This window comes from Chrysemys picta, chromosome 18, assembly GCF_011386835.1.
Source record: "Chrysemys picta bellii isolate R12L10 chromosome 18, ASM1138683v2, whole genome shotgun sequence".
NCBI classification, from domain to species: Eukaryota; Metazoa; Chordata; order Testudines; family Emydidae; genus Chrysemys; species Chrysemys picta.
The window spans coordinates 648,761-667,772 of NC_088808.1; the positions used below are offsets into that span (position 1 = coordinate 648,761).

At 50.3% G+C, this 19,012-nt stretch overlaps 1 long non-coding RNA gene across 1 annotated transcript; it reads left to right on the forward strand.

The window, feature by feature from the left end:
• The first annotated feature begins 12,930 nt into the window (after positions 1–12,930).
• Positions 12,931–16,988, forward strand: LOC135976501 (uncharacterized). The gene is made up of 2 exons (XR_010593662.1): positions 12,931–13,320; positions 14,908–16,988. It is a non-coding gene; the product is annotated as an uncharacterized LOC135976501 (long non-coding RNA).
• The last annotated feature ends 2,024 nt before the right edge of the window (positions 16,989–19,012 follow it).

Genomic DNA, 19,012 nt, shown 5'->3' on the forward strand with positions numbered 1-19,012 from the left:
AGGTGTACTGGGCTTGTACTTCTGCCTCTGAATTAACAGGTAGTTTCTGATCAGAATCACAGTGTAGGGAGGTGACTTAGTAATAAAGTATACGGCATAATGAATCTTAGGCTGTGTTAACTTTGTGAGCCTCTTTGATGAACACACTACATGGGCTGCTGTCAAGCAGATGGAAATTGAGCAAAGTTTGGTCTTTGCAGCTCCTGTTCAGAGAGTTGTGAAGGGCCCGGTTTCATGTCTCTTAGGTCTTCTGATGCCCTGGATGATGACACTTGGGGAGCTGGGCAAACGAGCTCTGTGCCCCTTCTCAACATCATATAATCCTGGTCCTGGCGTGTTCCCTGAAAGGAAGAGAATCCAGCAGCTGGTACATTTTAAACTTGTGGACTATCTGCCCTTCTCTTAGTACTAAAAGGCTCCCTCTAAGTCTCTGCTCAGCATTTCACCAGTGGCTTTCCTAACAACATGAAAACAGGATCTTAGTGCTGTGTCCATGAATTAATTACTAGCATGTGAAATGCATCTTACAGCTGTAGGTGAAATCCTCAAGCTCATAACAACCAACTCCATAGCTGCTTCTGCCCCACTTGATGTGTCTGCCTGGGTTGTTTAGATGTAGAGAGACCCAATGAAATTCAGATGCTGCAGCCTGCTTGTTTTAATTTAAATGTTCCAGTTATGAAGATACCCTAGTGCAGGAGCCTACATGCTAGAATAAGTGAACCACCCCTTCAATGGAAAAGTACTAATTTAAACAATGCTTGAAGAGCTAGATTTCCAGAGAGCTTAAAATAGTAATTTTAGAGCTAGGCTGGGTAACTGCACATAATAATAGCCAAATACATGAATGGCAGGAATAGGGTGACCAGACAGCAAATATGAAAAATCAAGACAAGGAGAGGGGGGGTTGTAGGAACCTATATAAGAAAAACACACAAATATCAGGACTGTCCCTATAAAATTGGGCTATCTGATCACCCTAGGCAGGAACACCAGTGCATGTTTTCGGTGATTTGTGCCCAGTGCACCAGTAACTTTGGGCCATTCCTACTTACAATGGCAGTTTCACCACAGAATTTACTCCTAAAATATTTAGTCTGTGTGTAAGAGCCACATTCTGTACATGGTTTTTGTCCTGGCTTCCTCATCTCAGTGTAACATCCACTCCTATCAGGCCAATTATACAGTCTGTCTGAACCAGGCTACAACTTGTAACTCAAAACACAATGCAGCCTTTGCTGGGGAACTCCTGAGCTAGAACAGCCTACTCTTCATGGTGTGAAGGTCAGGGATGTGTCTCTGGAAGTATTTACAATAGTGTGTGTGCAGTGCTGTGCATCTCCTAAATATGAACAATAGTCAACTGTCCAGCCTTTCATGTTCAAAATACTTTGCAGCTGTTACCTAGCACATGTGCTACCTCCCACCCCAGCTCACCTCTCCAGTTTACAAGGGGAAACTGAGCCAGAGAGCTCAAGTAACTTATCCAACCTGGCTGCTGAGGTGGTGTCAGCTGGGATTAGAACAAAGCAGTCCCTATTTCCATCTTTCTATCTCAGCTTCCCTTTTTCGGGAGAGAAATTCCTGTGTTCTGAGGTCAGATTTTCAAGGGGATGCTGAGCAATCCTAAAAACCTTGCCACTTCTTGAGGTACCTAAATGGGAGCTAAACTCTTGACAATCTTGTAAATCTGAAAATTCTCTGGTCCAAATGCCAACCAAGGCCAGCTCTACACTTCAGCTACTATAGTAATGTGGGTGGGGGGAATGATTTTTTTTTTTTTTAAACCAGCACAGAATTGTCAAAAAGACAGTGCAGAAAAATTGAGTCATGACCCATAGTGAGAACCACTGGACTAAGTCAAAACTGCTTGTTTTGCTGTGGGTACTTTCCCATGTAGAATAGAACTGAATGTTTCCTAGTTCATACTGAACTTTGACAAAATATGTGGCCCCCAGGTTGGCTGCTGCTATCTGTTTTATCTTCATAAAGGTTGTAACTTCTGCTCAATCAGTTTTTTCTGTCGGTGCCATTTCACTGTTACCAATGAGTGTGGAAATTATTAGTGTCCAGCTTGACAGGACCTACTCCCATGTTTTCAACAATGGCATCTGTCTGCTCCGTCCCTTCCCCTGAAAAATCTCAGAGAGGAAGAGAAATGGGAACATGGTAAGAAGAATAGGGGAGGGGGGGATAGCTCAGTGGTTTGAGCATTGGCCTGCTAAACCCAGGGTTGTGAATTCAATCCTTGAGGGGGCCATTTAGGGAACTGGGGTAAAAATCTGTCTGGGGATTGGTCCTGCTTTGAGCAGGGGGTTGGACTGGATGACCTCCTGAGGTCCCTTCCAACCCTGATATTCTATGAATTGCAATAATGCAGGGAGTGTGTGGGAAGTTAAAAGAACAAGGAGTGTGCTGTAGCTAACTGCTGTTCAGCTTGCATGGTGAAGTGTATATGCAGCCAGAGAGCAATAGATTTAATTGCAGAGGGGTTTGATGTTTCTTTACCTGAACTGTCCCATTGATGAGTCCCCTGTGGCCGGCTTCTTATAGAATAAGAAGGTGAGGTCTGCAACACCTGGAAATACGCTGGTGTTGTGTCATATTTATTTGGTGCTGGATTAATTTGAGCATCTGGAAAAATAAATGGGAAAGTATGACACTAAACTCAGGCCTAAAACAAAATCTGGAGACACTTTGAAGAGATAGTGGTGTTGGGGGTCTGCCCTATTGTCTTGCTAACAGCTTAGAATCAGGCCCTAGGACTGTAGCTCCCATAATATACAGGTGTTGTGACTTTTCAACAACCAACTACAGTGTACAACTCCTGTGTTCACATGTAGCTCTACAGCAACAACGTGCTGTGTTTGTGCTAACAGGTTTTTGATTTGATGTGTATTTTACCTGCCTTGTCAAGTCACACCCCTCCTTGAGTGGGCAAAATTTTATGAGGTTGAGTAACAGTGAAGAAAAAGAATGGAAAAAAAAATACTTTAACCATGTCCTTTTAAGAGGTAAAATGCCAGCTCTTCTCAGTGTCTGCATGGGGGACAGCTAGAGAGTTACAGTAGAATATATTTTTTCACTTCAAGGTCCCAGAAGCAAAGACAAGGTTTTCATCTCAAGGCCAAAAGACCAAAAACATCAAGACACTTGATCATGGCCTTGGATAGACCAAGAGACTACGGACACTTGGTGTTGGGAAGCACGCTTCTTAAATGAGGCCTTGAACAACCGAGTACTGCTAATGCTGAGAGCTGCACTGAGATCAGCTAGGCAGAAGAGAGGGACCCATCCATCGCAGTGAAGTGTAAGCCAGCAGCTCAGAGAGTTGTGCTGGGGAAGATGGTCAGAGAGTTAAGAGGAGCCCACCTTACTGGGCACAGGAACTTCGGAGGAGTCGGTCTTAATAGCAGAGCCGTAACTAGGCATTTTAGCATCTGGGGTGAGTGAGCATATTTGTGCCCCCTATGGGGTTTTTTTGGTCATTTTTCCACCCCCATGGCTTTGTGCCCTGGGCTGCTGCCCTGCTTCGCCCACCCGGTTATGGCCCTGATCAGAGCACTCACCTTTGCTGACCAGGCTGAATTTCCCCTTTCTCCCAATGCTGTAGCTCGGGTACCCTGGTCTGCTGGCCTGCCGGGGGCCCAGGGTCGAGGGCTGAGTGTAGTGGAATGGAGACGGCCACTACCGGAACAGAGTTATTCTTATCAAAGCACAGAGCTAAGCAAAGCAACAGACATTACTGTGCAGGGCAGATCCCACTGCAGGAGCATCAAGGAGACTCGTGCACCATGGGTCTATGGGGAAAGAGGGTCTAGAACACTCAGGGACCCCTCAGTTAACAGAAAGGGTGAGGTCATGGGTGGCTAAAGTGATGGTCAGGGTGATCGTTAGTGAAGAGGAGCAGCCTGCAGACTCCAAAGCCTCAGCTGCTGAGGCTCCAGGCTCCTCCACTTCTACTGGGTGATGTAGAGCTCTTTAAATGCTGTGACTACACTCAAATGCTGATGCTCTAATAAATTTGTTAGCCTCTAAGGTGCCACAAGTACTCCTGTTCTTTTTGCGGATACAGACTAACACGGCTGCTACTCTGAAACCTGTGACTACACTATCTTTGCTATCTGCTTCCCCTACTGCCTGAGGTATCCTCCCCATGTGACTGTGACTGCCTGTGTCATCCTGCTGGCCACAGGCTCAACTGGAGTCTGAGCCTCTTCCATCCCTGCCCTGTGCCTTGGACAGTCATGTACACCAGTGTAAAACTCATGCAGAGTGGATGTAAAATGCTACCAGCTCCCAATGGCAAGCCTTTTGCACTGGCTCTGGGCTGCTGTGAATGGCTGCACAAGGTCCGGGGCCATGCAATAATCTTTTTTCCCCACCATGAAGGCTCTTTGCACCCAGAGGAGTGAGAAACACAGTCTATGCCATGGCTGCTCATTCTGTCTCAGATGGGTGGGGCTGGCAGAGGACAGAGCCTGGGAGAACACCACCTCCTGTTTTTTCCAGTCTGAGCTCTGTTGGGGGAGAGGAATTTGTAAAGATTCAACCAAAGAGAAAAACGAGCATCACCTACATTGCTCTCAGTGTTAAAATCCGCCTTCCTGGTAAAGGGGCTTTTGCTCTGGAACCAGGACTTCTGCCAGGATCTGCGGCCTCCACCCTCTGGAGAAAACAACCAGCAAAGGGTACGTTTGGGGAGCTGTTCCCTTCATCCAGGAGCCCTTTGCTCCACCTATACAAGCTCTTGATAGGACTTGGGAAGAGCTGACTGAAATAACAAATCCACCAAGACAGATGCCTGCAGAGCCACAGCTGTGCAGTTCACTACTCCCTGTCCCAGGGCAAAAAGTTAAACATACCAGTATTGTTTGGATTGGGGTAGGATGTAGCAGGCCCAGTCCTGGGCCAGGACACCATGGTGCTAGGTGCTGTCCAGACACAGAACAAAGACACAACTCATGCCCCAGGGAGCTAGGGGAGACATCTCGTCAGTGACTGAAAGCAGGTCATCCCACTGAGTACCTCTAGGGGGTGTCTTCCTCCCAAAAGTGTAGGCTGGAGCACTGCTCTCCCTGCAGCTCATGGTGGGGGGCGAGTAGGCAGCTGGTCCAGGGCTATCCACATTGATGACCAGCGGTGGCCGGCTACCCATTGCCTCTCTGTAATCTAGGAAAACAGCACAACGTGGTGAAGGAGCCAAGCTCATTGGGGTAAAGGGCCAGCTGCGTGGTCCATGCCCCGTCTGTAAGTTACATGCTCCAGGGCTGTTCCAGAGCTGGCTGGGCTTTCAGGGGAAGCACAGCTGCTAGCAGCCCTCATCTGTTCAGTACCGTCCCAGGTTTTAGCAATCAGATCCCTGGGTTGGTTCAGCCCAAGCCAGTGCCCTGGCATGTGGGAGGTGGCTCTAGCACAGCAATGCTACGCCTTCTAAACACTATAGAGCCACTCGTGGCTACACAGGAGCCCCGAGCCCCTCTGCCAACTGCCTCTCAGCTGGACTCAGCAGCAGCACAAGGCACTGGGGCACAGTGCTAGCAAGAGCCTGGTGCTTCTGTGGGTGGAGGAGGAGGAGGCCACTCTCAGCACGGGCTTGGAGAAGTCTGATCCAACTGGTTGGGAAATACCCAGAACTAGAGCCTGTCCCAGTGGGGTGGGGAGGAGAGTGGGAGCAGATAGCTTTTTGGGGAGGGAGTGGAAGAGTGAGAGACGAGGAGAGGCCTGTCGTGGAAAGCGGGGGTATGGTTTGGTGAGAAGAGAGGGGGGTCCCCTGTGAGGAGAGCTGGGTGAAGACAGAGCTGGGTGGATCGTGGAGGACAGCAGGAGCAGCTGTTCCAGTAGATGTGCAGTAGGAGGGTGAGTGACAGGCGTAGGTTGGCCTTGCCTCACAGACCTTGTGCTCTGGGCACCCCCCCTGCCCTGGCACAGTGGGGCGGGCTCCTGGCATGGCTGGTGCTGCAGAATGCAGATACCTCCCTTGTGACCTCAGTGTACGTTTGGGCTTCTGGATCCTAGACCCAAACCATGGGGGTCTCTCCTCCCTGTGCTCAAACACCAGGGACTCTTCTGTGGCGGGACCACGGGCCTTCATGTTAGAGCCAGCGGCAGAGCGTTTTAGGTTGCGACTGTGGTTGCATTGGGCAGGTCTGGAATGTTGGGAGAAGTTTCCTCCCCACACATGGGCTGGCTAATCTGACTGGGGCTTTAGGAATCTAGCAATGCTTCCTCCTGGGACGTGGTCTCGGGCAGATGGGCGTGCAAATGGGGAGCCTGGCTATTTGTGCTACTGCTAACCTTTCTCCCTCTCCTGCAACTGTGTGCTGCCAAGTGCTGCTCCCCAAACCCCAGTGAAAGCCCCCTTGGCATGCCTGTTCTTGGAGACCAGTAGGAACTGGAGATGAACTTGGGGTGCTCAAATCTGGCATTTTGCCCCATAGCCATATTGAGTAGGGGCCAGAATCTCAGCAGGGATGACGATACTCGGAAGGGAGGGAGCCGGCCTCCATTGCCTCCTGCGGCCTGACTATTGTAGCCACCGACATACCATAGCCATCCGGCACAGTGCACACCTGCCTCCTTGGTATCCCAACAGGAGGAGGGCAGGGGATACAAGGTTGGCAGCAGGGGAGCATCAGGTGTCGACAGGACGGGGGCTTTTGCCGGCCTGGCTGAGGGAAGGGAGGGCCCCGCTTTCCAGCAGCAGCCATTTGTTAATAAATAAAAAGGAGTAGTTGCTGGCCCTAGGATAAAGCATTTCACTGTGAAAATTCCCCGGAAAGCTTGTGCTGAAGAGAGTATTGTCATTCCTGCTGAGATTCTCATCCCTACTAAATATGGCTATGGGGCAAAATGCCGGATCTGAGCACCCCAAGCTTGGCTGAGCTAAGTAGTTTGAGCTCATCTCTGGTCCGCAGCACCGTCGAAGGCAGGATTCCCCCTAGCCTAGGCCACTGAAGCACTTGTACTTACTGCTGCCCTTCAGCGCGCTGATCTGCGGGAACAGAAGCGTGCTGGGTTCTCTATTCAGGCGACCCCTGCAAACAAGACACACATTGAGCGTCAGTCCCTCCCCACAGCCTTGGGCAGCGCTGAGCCCTCTCTGGGAGGAGCTGCCCCCGTGACACACACAAGTGACAAGGTGAGTATTAAGGTACGGAGCTGATACCAGCTTCAAATACAGATAAAATAGAATCATACCAGCTGTGTTCAAAGAGTGCGCCTTTGAGCATGTGGGGAGCGGCACAAACAGACTATAACAGGAATCAACAGAGACAGCACAAAAAACAGTAAAGAACTGGGTCTGTGGCCAGCCCTTGTGCACAGGGCCTGGCCTGGGATGTTGCGCTAGGGAGTGACAGAGCATTCAATGCTGGTTTCAGGCAGCAGTAATCTTCCCCACCCAGCCCTGAGATGAATCATGGAGCTCAGTCACACTGGGATTGCAGACAAGGGTGCCCATTGGGGTGGAAATGGCAGATTGAGGGAATGCCGTGACTGGAGACCACCAACCTAGCGGCTGCCCTGCCACTGAACAGCTGTCAGGTCGTGATATGTTTGGTTGCTATCAGTCTGGACTTACTAAAATCTGTGATCTGAATGTGAATGGCATAATGTCCCAGTGCCATTCCCCTGAAGTCCTGGTGAACCAAAGGGAAGGGGGCTCTAACAATGTCATGGAAGTGTCCTGTTAGCGAATAGCTCAAACCCGACATCTGAGTTAACTCTTCAAACCTGAGCTCAGCATCAGAATCTCATGATTCTGTGGGCAGAATGAAAACCCTCAGATGGGCACCTCCAGAGTGTGTGACCAATCCTAAGGGCAGAACCCCTGGGCACACAGGAGCTGCCCCAGCAGACGGGAGGGCACCGAGAAAATTCCCCTTCTTTAAACATGCTTGCCCAACATTACCAGTGATACTGTGAGTGCTGCTTGTTAAGCAATGGTTTCCCATGTGGTTTCCAGTGCTGGTTGCCGTTCATGTAGTATTGGGCCAAAAATTTGGTGAGTTTTTGCTGATATTCCATTTCTGCGATGGATTGCCCTTGTGTCTGCGGGGGAGGGGGGCTGTCCTCCAGCCATTGGGTGGAACAATAGCTCCCCTCTGTATGACATCAGCATGTCCCTGTATTCTGAAGATTTGTAGGTTCCATTCTCCCTTATTGCAGCAGCCCTGGGGAGCTGGAACCACTCTGCTAGCCTTCCTGTGTGACCTTGTGGAAGGCACTTCCCCTCTCTGCCTTGACCTTGTGGAAGGCACTTCCCCTCTCTCCCTTGGAGCCTGGCTAGACTAGGGGACTCTGCCCCAGCAGTTACATCAGTTCAAACCTCTAGTGTAGAGACACTGCACCAGTGCAAAGCAGGGCTCCCGTCAGAGAGACTTAGGGTACGTACACATTGTGATGTAAGCCTGGGCTCAGACCCAGGGGCAAGCCCAACCCCCTGTTAGTTTACACACAATTCTGTCTGACTTGGGCCTGGGCCCAGAACTCCACAGGGGTGGAAGGGTCAAGTCGGTTCCCCTGGGGGCTCAGGCCCAAATTAGGGTTACCATATTTCAACAATCAAAAAAGAGGACGGGAGGAGCCCCGCCCTAGCCCCGCCCCTGTCCTAGCCCCGCCCCCGTCCTGTCCTAGCCCCGCCCCTGCCCCTTCCACTCCCTCCCACTTCCTGCCCCCTCAGAACCCCCAACCCTCCCCCCCACTCCTTGTCCCCTGACTGCCCCCCAGGACTCCACCCCCTCCCTAAGACTCCCTGCCTCTTGTCCCCTGACTGCCCGCTCCTGAGACCTTCCCCACATCCTAACTGGCCCCCTAGGACCCTACCCCCTACCTGTCCCCTGACTGCCCCAACCCTTAGCCACACCCCCACCCCCTGACAGCCCCCCCCCCAGAACTCCTGACCCATCTAAACCCCTCTGCTCCCTGTCCCCTGACTGCCCCCTCCTGGGACCCCTGCTCCTAACTGCCCTCCAGAACCCCACCCCCTACCTAAGCCTCCCTGTTCCTTATCCCCTAACTGCCCCTTCCTAAGACCCCCCCCCCAACTGTCCCCCAGGACCCTACCTCCTACCTGTACCCTGACTGCCCAAAACCTTATCCACCCTCCCCCAGAAAGCCCGCCCCGAACTCCCGATCCCCCCCCCCCGCTCCTTGTCCCCTGACTGCCCCCTCCTGGGACCCCCTGCTCCTAACTGCCCTCCAGAACCCCACCCCCTACCTAAGCCTCCCTGTTTCTTGTCCCCTAACTGCCCCCTCCTGAGACCCCCCCACCTGTACCCTGACTGCCCAAAACCTTACACCCCCAACCCCCAGACAGCCCCCCCAGAACTCCCAAACACCCCCCCCCGCTCCTTGTCCCCTAACTGCCCCCTCCTGAGACCCCCCCACCTGTACCCTGACTGCCCAAAACCTTACACCCCCAACCCCCAGACAGCCCCCCCCCGAACTCCCTGACCCATCCAACCCTCCCCCCTGCTCCCTGTCTCTTGATTACCCCCTCCCCCAGAACCTCCCTGCCGCTTCTCTGGCCCCCGGCCCCCTTACTGTGCTGCAGAGCAGCGCGCTCAACAGCGGGGGAGGGCAGCAGGCTCGGAGCTCCAGACGAACAGCCCGGCGATCTGTGAATGCAGGGAGGGAGGGGGAGGGAGAGAGAGGAAGGGGGGGTGTCAAGTTTCAGGAGAGAGGCGGGGGGAAGTGCAGGAAGGGCTCTGGCTCTGGCTGTCGGAGCCCCGGCTGGTCTGTAAGCCGCGCGCATGCTCTGCATGGGGGGGGGGGGGGAGGGGAAGTCCGGACATTGACAAATTCCCCCCGGACGCTATTTTTAACCCGAAAAAGCCGGACATGTCCGGGGGAATCCGGACGAATGGTAACCCTAGCCCAAATGCCATCATTTTGCAGTGTGGACACAGCTTGGGCCTGGGCCAAGGCCCCCCCAGACTCAGGCCCTGAGAGTTTGCTGACACTGTTGTGTTGTTTAGCCTCTCTATTCCAAGAGTGGTGAATGACTCCCAAGACACAGAAGTGGCCCCTCTTGGTCTAGTACAGTAGCTCGGTGTTTAACCCTTTAATTTTATTCTGATTGCTGAGCTGCAAACGCATTGAACCTGCTCCTGCATTTGCAATGGCCACCACCAGAACAAGTCCTTTGCCAAGCACACTGTTTTCGGGTCATAGGCACAGCCAGATTTTGGTGACTCTCTGGTGTGAGATGAGCAAAAAGTGTAATTTTAACAAGAAATGACCATGTGTACCAGGAAATAGTGAAGAAGCTGGCAGCATTGGGGATTCACCAGCCTGATGACCAGTGCAGAGAGAGGATTAAGCAGCTCATGACCAACTACTGGAAAGCCAGGGATGAGAACCACACCTCTTGGAATACACCATCATCCTTCTCCTTTTTACAAGGAGTGCTGGATACTGCGTCAAGCACAGAACCACCTGTCACACACAGGGATGTAGGCAGTGCTACCCAGTGGTTGGAGCAGAATCAGAAGGCAGAGCCAGAATCATAGAAGATTAGGGTTGGAAGAGACCTCAGGAGGTATCTAGTCCAACCCCCTGCTCAAAGCAGGACCAACCCCAACTAAATCATCCCAGCCAGGGCTTTGTCAAGCTGGGCCTTAACAACCTCTAAGAACGGAGATTCCACCACCTCCCTAGGTAACCAATTCCAGTGCTTCACCATCCTCCTAGTGAAATAGTGTTTCCTAATATCCAACCTAGACCTCCCCCACTGCAACTTGAGATCATTGCTCCTTGCTCTGTCATCTGCCACCACTGAGAACAGCCTAGCTCCATCCTCTTTGGACCCCCCTTTCAGGTAGTTGAAGGCTGCTATCAAATCCCCCCTCACTCTTCTCTTCTGCAGGCTAAATAACCCCCATTCCCTCAGCCTCTCCTCATAAATCATGTGCCCTCTAATCATTTTTGTTGCCCTCCGCTGGACTCTCTCCAATTTGTCCACATCCTTGCGGGGGGGTGGAACTGGATGCAATACTCCAGATGTGGCCTCACCAGTGCCGAATAGAGGGGAATAAGCTCTTCCCTCGATCTGCTGGCAATGCTCCTCCTAATACAGCCCAATATGCCGTTGGCCTTCTTGACAACAAAGGCACACTGCTGACTCATATCCAGCTTCTCATCCACTGTAATCTCCAGGTCCTTTCCTGCAGAACTGCCACTTAGCCAGTCGGTCCCCAGCCTAAAGCAGTGCATGAGATTCTTCTGTCCTTCGTGCAGGACTCTGCACTTGTCCTTGTTGAACCTCATCAGATTTCTTTTGGCCTAATCCTCCAATTTGTCTAGCTCACCCTGGACCCTATCCCTACCCTCAGTGTATCTATCTCTCCCCTCAGCTTAGTGTCATCTGCGAACTTGCTGAGGGTGCAAGCCATCTCATCAGAGTCAAATCCAAGCCAATGTTTGGAGCATTAGAAATCAGGAGTTTGGAGGCAGGCAGGGACTGACTCTGTAGAGGAGCAGAGAAGGACGGGAGCAAGGGCTGGACAGGAAGCAGGTCTGGTGCAGCTGTGGGTGTGGAATGCATTTGTAAGGGGACTGTTGCCCCCTTACTAACATTCAGTGGGAATGTTTTGGTTGGCTAGCTCCCAGCACTAAAAGGGGAGGAGTCGATGGCAAATCAGGAGCCTGAGACGGACAGTCCCCAGGAACAATGGGGAGAGGCCAATGCTCCAGATCAGCCTGATTGACAGGGCGGGCAGCTAATCCTCCGTGTGAACTGGAATTGCCTGGGTCAGACAGAGTGGGGCCGAGCTAAGGAGAGAGCAGGGGCCCGAGCTGAGCTGCTGGGAGCAGAGCTGCAGCCCCAAAGCCAGAGCACAGCCCAGAGAGAGCAGCCCTGCCCTGGGAGGAGAGCTGCAGCAACCAGAGCCAGACAAGCAGCCCAGGGAGCTGAAGGCAGAGCAGCAGCAGCCGTGCTGAGGCCGAGTGGGGCTGGGGCTGGGGCTGGAGCTGGGGCTGGAGCCGTCCGGAGCTGGGTGCGGTGAGCAGCTGGGGAGAGGAGGGGGACCCTGGGCAGTGGGCCCAGCACAAGGAGACGCCTCAGCCAAGAGGCTCTGCAGGCCAGACTTGGAGGGGGATCGTAACCCCGACCGGGCAGGGGCGATGCTGGAAAAAAGGGTCCTGCCACCTAGAGCCTGAGAGCGTGTGGCCACCGCCAGAGCAAGTGTCCAACCGGCAGCGTCTCTGCAGCACAGCCAGGGCCTGAGAAGGAGCCTGGGACCTACAAGGAACAGACTGTGAACTGCCCTGACGTTCCAGAGACACTGTTTGTAATGTTCCCTGCCACAGAGTGGGGTGATGTGTTTTCCTTTAACCTTTCCCATTTTTCCTTATTCTTTTTTAAAATTAATTGTTAATTAAACAACTTGTATTTGCTTTAAATTGTATGAAATGATCAGTGGGTCAGGGAGGTGCCCAGTGCAAAGAGAGTACCCCAGAATGGGGACACCCTAGCCCCTGTTCTGGGTGACCACAGCAGGGTTGGGGGTCGAGCCCCCCAGGAATCCTGGGCCCAGCCTTGTCGGGGTTTATGAGGACTCTGCCAGACAGAAGAATGGAAGGGGAGTCCTGAAGGGCAGGGAGGCCTCTGGGTAAAGGAAGTGGGAGCGAGGACTCAGATCCTTTCTGTAGGAATGCATAGCTCCCAAATTGCCAGCCCATGGTTACGGCACACTGTTTCCATGGCTACAAGGCAGGAGTGACCTTCACCCCAGCGTCTGTGTTTTGGGAAACTTCTTGGCTGGCCTGTTTGTCTCCCTCGCAGCTGGCTTTCACGTGCACAAGATATGGGTTTGCTATCTCATGTTGTTGTACACTGTATGCTTTCCTTATGCGCAAGAATGTAACCAGTTAGAAGTGTTGTAAGCAGAGAGGTAGAAAGAATAAAAACCCCAGGAAAGTTTTCCTGGGAGGTTTTTCGGCTTGAGGCTTTTAAGGCTTTCTGGCTACCACAGACCTGGCATTCTGTTTCCTTTCCTCTGTCGTCGCCACAGCTGGTGACCCCGACGTGATAACCCCCTGCTCACCGGCTGGATACGCCGAGTGCACCCCCGCGGCCGTTTGCCGCCCCTGATTCGTGAGTATGGGGGGGGACTTTCCAGTGCCCAGAAGGAGCACGCAAGAGAGTTACAAAAGATTATACGGCAGCGATCATGTGTCGTTTTCCCAGTCGCTCATATTGAGGACCTTCTAAGGGAAATAGGTCGCCAGTGCCCCTGGTATCCGGACTGCGGGTCGTTATGGCTTCCTGACTGGAAAACAGGTTGGAAACTTTGAGGGCATAGTGGAAGGAAAGGAGTAAGTAATTATAAGCATGGGGATTTCAAATCCCCAGGATGATAATTGGAATGGTAAAATGTGTATGAGACAGAGTTTTTGTACCAAGGTGCAAAGCTCTCCTTTATTCTGCAGAATAAAGCAACTCCTCCTTATCCTTGTCTGGCTGTTATTGGCTCTCAGCTAGGTGGACCCGATATTTCGGTAACAGTTTCTGGCGACTCCGCCGGGACTCTCCTAGCTCGGGCATTGGACTCCGGACGGCTGCGGCGAACTGGGAACGGCGCCAACGGGGTGTTTCGCCCCTTTTCTCTGCTTCACCGCAGCCCCTGGGGTTCGTGCTCCGATAAGGTGAGTCCTAATAGGATAAGGAGACACTATCTGGTTCTGGTTTGGTTTGGTTTTGGTTAACCGGTTAATGAATTTCTGTCTTCAGGAGTTAGAAGTAAAAGGCAATCAAAAGACTGGGAAAGTTAATTGTGACCCTTTTTAAGTAAGAATCTTTAAGCTGTGGATAGCTTTGGATCTGGAAGCAAGCCAGAAAGCATCTGTATTAATGCAATTTTCTAACTAATAAGGTAGAAGCCACTGAAACCTGGGCTGCATATGAAACAAATACAAGGAAATATGGGGTAATTCCTCTGTTTTGCCTGAAATCAACAAGAGTATGTGTATATAAAGGAAATATTTTAAGCAATGACTGACTGCCCAGAAGGGGTAGACCTCGGTTCTTTTGTCTTTCAGATTATCAGAGAAAACGGATGCCAGCTGAACAGCATTCAATGTACCATGCATTTATTGGTACAATAGGGATTATTTTTGTGTTCTTTGTCCTGTCTTGTGGTGTTTGTCTTGTGGCCAGAATTGTTGGGTTTAATATTTTCTTAAGACAGTCTAGCTCAAAATTAAATAGAAGGATTAAATCAAAAAGCAGATACTTGTTTTATTCAACTTGGAATACAAAGTGTTTGGATAAATCAGGAAAATGTGATATACTAAAGTCCAATACATTTGCTTAAGTAAGAAAAAGAAACTTCATTGGCCAGATTTTTTAATTGAAAAATTGTTGTTAAAATTTGCATACCAACAGTCTTTGGAAACAAGGACATGGAAGGTTAACCCACTCCCCATATTGCCCATGGGATCCTTCTGGCTACCTCAGATTTCTAGCCAGAGGGCTGGGGAGGGAGGAAAGCTATTGGACACCAGAGGTTGTACTGAGTGGACTCCTCAAAAGTGGGTGTGCTTGTCCCGGTTTGTTGCTCCAAAGCTCTGTAATAAAGTTATTTTACTGGAAGGGTGTACATGGCATACATTAAATAATAAGACTAATGTACTGTATAAAGACAATGTGTATGTGTTCATTGTTGGGAAAAGGTGTATGAGTGAAGAGTGGAAGTTTCCTTTGTAGGTTAAAAGAAGCTGAGAGAGGGAGAAGAGGAAAAAGCACAGAATGAGTTAACTGAGAGGAAAATACAGCCAGCAGGCTCATCCAAGGTCACAGCCAAAACTTGGCTGACCCCCAAGAAAAGGGGGGCCCAAGCAGCTGTAAAATCTGCAAAACACTGCCAGGCATTAATTAAATGTGTTAGGTTTCTTTTCTTACAGGTAGAGAAGTGCTACCCAAAGACCCTAGCACCCCTGCCATTCATTGAAACCAGGAGACTGAGTCTATGTAAAGTCCATCAACGAAAGACTGCTTTGGCTCCATGCTGGAAAGGCCCTTTCCAAGTCCTGTTAACCACCAACACCGCTGTGAAGTGCCAAGGACTACCTGCCTGGACCCATGCTTCTCACTGTAAAAAGACCCCTCCACCTCGGGAGGACTCTCCGACTGATAAGCCTATTTCTCCTTCTAGCTCTGCTGTGTCTTCTGGACAGCAGGAAAAAGGAAAAAAGACAAGGTGAAGTGCTAGTAACCTCTCCCTTGTCCACTGACAGACCTACTGTGCCTCTGGATTTTTCTAGAAGAAGCAAAACCATTACAGGGTCATGTGCTAGTAACCTCTCCCCTGTATGATGCTAAACCACACTGTTTCAGGAAAAGAGAAGAAGGAACACTTGCTTCATTGGAACCACCAAAGTCCAGGGATTCCTGACTACAAGAGACATTAAGAACTGACCCTGGTGAAGAAACAAAGAATTATACACTGGCAGGAAGAAACTTGTGGGACCCATGCTTGGGAATGTGGTATAGTACTACACCAAAAAAGAAATGTATTAGGATATCAATGAACTGTGATTAACACTACACTAGGGACTATTAAATTTTCATTGCCCTTATCCAGTTTCCAGATTACCTCTACATACCCAAATTGCTCACAGGGGTCTGCCATTAGATTAGCACAACAGAGGGCTTGGGTTATTTCTTCTAGAAAGAAGAGAGACTTGACCAGATCCCTGTGGGATGGGGCCAATAATGCAGCAGCAGTTTGGAATATTTTTAAGAACCAAGAACATGATGAGAAATTGGGGCAATTAGAGAAGGCCATTGGCCTTGTTTCTGGAGTACAATTAACCCAGATACAGGCTGGAGTTGGTGAGTTACATGTCATTTCCGCCCTTAGGTCAATGACCCAGAAGTTGCTGACAGAGATGATATTGAATATCACTGAGGCTGGGAAGGCATTGCAGTGGGATCTAGCATGTTCAGAAATTCAGGATTTCCGGAATGACTAGCTAATGGCCATTCAAAATGATCTAGAGCATCAGGCTTGGCCCACTGCCCTTACAGACACATCAGGAGTACCATCTGATCTGTGGCCATGGAGACATACTTGGAGACTTTCTGGGTGGAAGTGCACACGTTCTCAGTGCTCCTTCCAAGCATATGGACCGGTTGAGGGGGTGTGGGATCCCACATACCGTATCCTGCTGGGTCCATGGGGAGGATGCATGTGGGATTGGGTAATTCACCAAGACATCTGGGTTTACCTGGCACAAGTATTAAATCAATCTGATTTCTGCCTGGCCGTTGCCCCGGACATGCAAGGTCTGTTAAGTACCTGCCTTGTTCCTGTCTGCAAACCACCCAGCAACATCTGGGGTGTGAGACAGTAAAAGAAATGTGTTGTTTTAAGCTTACTGATAATAGTAATTGCATGCAATAGCAAATTGATATGCTGAAATGTTATGCTTAAGTCATTTGCCAGGATGTTTTTCCTTTTTAGTGAAATTATATTTAGTTATGGCTACCCTCAGGGTAGATAAAAACCCTCTTATAGTATGGGGTTTTAGTTTTAGTCCTTAGTGTTTTATTTTGCTGCTTTGTTTAGTGTGTACCCAATCTAGTGGCATTGTGCATGCTACCCTGCGAGGGTGCTCCGTTTAAACACCGCATCTATAATAGAAAAGGGGGGGGATGTAGGAATGCATAGCTCCCAAATTGCCAGCCCATGGTTACGGCACACTGTTTCCATGGCTACAAGGCAGGAGTGGCCTTCACCCCAGCGTCTGTGTTTTGGGAAACTTCTTGGCTGGCCTGTTTGTCTCCCTCGCAGCTGGCTTTCACGTGCACAAGATATGGGTTTGCTATCTCATGTTGTTGTACACTGTATGCTTTCCTTATGCGCAAGAATGTAACCAGTTAGAAGTGTTGTAAGCAGAGAGGTAGAAAGAATAAAAACCCCAGGAAAGTTTTCCTGGGAGGTTTTTCGGCTTGAGGCTTTTAAGGCTTTCTGGCTACCACAGACCTGGCGTTCTGTTTCCTTTCCTCTGTCGTCGCCACACCTTTCGCTAGCCCACTTCACTGGGGTAGTGCAGAAGCCAGGAAAGTTCCCCACAATAGTGGGACCATTCCCCCGCTTACACATTGAGCAGCCATCAGGGTGTTGTTACTACCAGGCTTAAATAGTGATCTGTTGGCCCTGCTGTCCAATCAGGGAGCACAGTCATTGTGGCCATGTCTACCCTACAAACTCATCTCAATGCAAGTTATGTTGGCATAAAGCCACCACAGTTACTATGCGTGCATACTTGGCTCTGTGTGTGTATGTGTGTGCGTGCGTGCGCTCACCAGGAGTCTCTGTCAATGCACAGTGCAGTGAACCATGACAAGGTATCCCACTGTGCAACCCACCACCATCCAGCACACTGCCTTTTGGGAAGTTTTGGCAATGCATGGTGGGAACAAAATGAGTCACCTGAGTGACTGGAAGTGTTGGTGTCAACTTCCCAGTTTTCAACTGTTGCCATCCCATAATGTCATCTGTATCCCATAATTTTTGTATCTTTTTAAAAAATCCCACAAACCTGTGCAGCCCTCTTTGCTGTCTGCCAGCTCTAACAAAAGCATGGAGCCTGCACAGCTCTGCAATATTGTCATAAGCGTTGCAAGAACTGGGTGCAAGATCCTGGAGTATTTGCAGAGCGGCAAGAAGAACCAGATTAGTGGAGGACATGACAATTTCTTGCAGAACAAATTGCTGTGGGACAGCGAAAACCAATTCATGGTTGTTTGTGGCATTCATGGAGCAGCTGCAGATGGTGGAGTGCCACTTCTAAACCTGAGAAAAGAGCACTGACTGTTGGGATTGCATGGTAATGAAGACTTGGGATGACAAGCAGTAGCTGCAGAACTTTTGGATGTGCAAGGCAACATTTCTGGATCTGTGCACTGAGCTGGCTGCAACCCTCCAGCACAGGGATACCAAAAGGAGATCTGTACTGACAGTGGACAAGTGAGTGGTGATTGCACTGTGGAAACTTGCAACACCAGATTGCTACTGGTCAGTCAGAAATCAATTGGGAGTTAGGAAATCCACAGTGGGGGCCATTAATTATCTCCTGCTGTGCAGGACTGTGACTGGGCAATGTGCAAGACAGCGGATGGATTTGCAGCAATGGTGTTTCCAAACTGCGGTGGAGCAATAGCCACCATGCATAGGGTGACCAGATATCCCGATTTTATAGGGACAGTCCCGATTTTTGGGTCTTTTTCTTATATAGGCTCCTATTACCCCCCACCCCATCCCGATTTTTCACATTTGCTGTCTAATCACCCTAACCATGCATATCCTGAGTTTGACACCAGTCCACCTTGCTGCAGAGTACATCAACAGAAAGGGCTACATTTCTATGGTTATGCAAGCATTGGTGGATCAGCAGGGACGCTTCACCAACATCCGTGTAGTGTAGTCAGGGAAGGTGCATGATACTCACATCTTTAAGAACACAGGACTGTTCAGAAAGCTACAAACAGGGACTTTTCCAACCAGCAGATTGGGAATGTTGAAATGCCAATAGAGATCCTGGGGGACCCAGCCTACCCCATGCTCCCCTGGCTAATGAAACTGTACATCAGCCACCTTAGCAGCACCAAGGAATGATTCAACTACCAGCTCAGCAGGTGCAGAATGACAGTCAAATATGCTTTTGGTCATCTGAGTGTTGTTTACTCATGGCATTCATAGAATCATAGAATATCAGAGTTGGAAGGGACCTCAAGAGGTCATCTAGTCCAACCCCCTGCTCAAAGCAGGACCAATTCCCAGCTAAATCATCCCAGCCAGGGCTTTGTCAAGCCGGGCCTTAAAAACCTCCAAGGAAGGAGACTCCACCACCTCCCTAGGTAACGCATTCCAGTGTTTCACCACCCTCCTAGTGAAATAGTTTTTCCTGATATCCAGCCTGGACCTCCCCCACTGCAACTTGAGACCATTGCTCCTTGTTCTGTCGTCTGCCACCACTGAGAACAGCCGAGCTCCATCCTCTT